This window comes from Pteropus vampyrus, unplaced genomic scaffold (assembly GCF_000151845.1).
Source record: "Pteropus vampyrus isolate Shadow unplaced genomic scaffold, Pvam_2.0 Scaffold150, whole genome shotgun sequence".
NCBI lineage: Eukaryota > Metazoa > Chordata > Mammalia > Chiroptera > Pteropodidae > Pteropus > Pteropus vampyrus.
Window position 1 is genome coordinate 1,836,187 of NW_011888931.1, and position 1,823 is coordinate 1,838,009.

Consider the following 1,823-nt stretch of genomic DNA (forward strand, 5'->3'; position numbering starts at 1 on the left):
AAAAAAAAAACACTTCAAAATATAACATTCATTGATATTTTGTTCAATGAGAAATCTGTCTCCAAATTTTATTTTCTTCCTGAAGTTGTACGGTTTACATTAAAGCAAAACTACTTTGATGTGTTATGCCATTGATTAATCTTTCCACTAAATGCCAAGAAAGAAATGCTTCCAACAGTCCATTAAGAAAAACTCATTTTCTTTGTTTTCTCTTTGTCCAATTACTTGCCAATAGCTTTATAGTTCTACAGATGCAAGGTGATGAGATTTCTGAGCCTGAGAAAGGAGTTTTCACAATCGACAGATATAAATCTTGGAAAGTTATGCTAAACCACAGAGGAAATGTTTAAACAATGACAGATTCCCATTTTTACTTTTTTAAAAGAATTTCAATTTCTTTTCAGTAATTCTTATTTCCCACATAATGCCATTTAAAGAGAAGCTCCAGAGTAAAATTTATTGTGGACCCCTACTTGATCTCATCACTCAGTAGACACACTTCACCCCAAAGGCGGCCTTAATATTTGGGTGGGAGTATGTTGTTGTGGTTGTCTTTAGGTAGAAACTACCCCTATGACCCTTAGGTATTTACTTCTCATTAACATCAAAAGACACAGTTCTTGAGTGGAATAAATGAGCAAATCTACTGTGTGTTTTAAACATTTTCTTAATTGTTTCTGTATGTCTTTCCGGAAAGAAGGACTTTTTTTATTTGAGAAAGAATAGTCATGCACATTACTGGCAGATAGAGTCCATCTGGAAAAGTCTATAAAATCTCAATGTTTTGGTACTGGCAGGGGCTGATGGTCTGGACTTAATTTTTCCGATGAGGAAACTGAGGCCTCTCAGGGCCTTGAGGAGATCCCAGATGCTGTCCAAGGGGGACTCACAGTGCAGGCTTCCCAAAGCCAAGTTCGGCACAACTGTTCGCAGTCTCACAGTACAGCAAAAAGTCTACCCGTTGACCGTAACTCTGAAGGAATTCATTGATTTAGAAAAATTCCAACACTAAGAAGCATTCTCTGTTAAAGACTATGCTGGAATACAAAACCACTTTCCAATCATATGTGCTATTTAATGGCAGGAAATGAAGAGTAAATAACACAGAAATGAGACCAGTAATAAGAGATCACCTGAGTTAAAAAAAAATTATAGAGATTTTTGAAACCCTAACTCAAATGATGTTCCCTCTTCTCCACAAAGGACAAATCATCCATCCATAAAAAAGATGATGGACTCTCTGAGTCTCAGAAATCATAGAAACAAACCAAATAAGTAAATCATAAAGTCAGGAGGGATTGATAGAAATGTGGAAATTGGTGCAAAATAGATAAAGAATTTTCATAGCAGACCTGAATAGTGCAAATGTAAGTCTTTCATTACAATGGAAGGGTTGAAAGGGTTAGAAATGGACAATGCAGAAAAGGTAAGATACCTGCTCCAGGTAAGAGAAGCAGAGATGAGAAGCCCCACACACCAGAAGTGGGAAATGTGGTGTCAAGGATCCTCTGGATGGCCCCAGCCAGGTGGGAGGCAAATAACTTCTCATATGGAAAGTACTTTCCTGTCTCACGAGGTGATCAGTTTCAGCTGTCCTAGGGGGTAATCCCATGGAAAATGGACTAAAGAACAATTTAATAATACCCATTAAAATGTAAAATATAGACAGTCTTGGTCCAGCAATTCAACTCCAAGGGATTTATTCTACAGATATACTCACAAATATGTACCGAGTACATATAAAAGGATGTGTATTGCAGTATTATTTGTAATTACAAAACAGGGGAAACAACCTACATGTCCATCAATGGGAACTGGTCAAA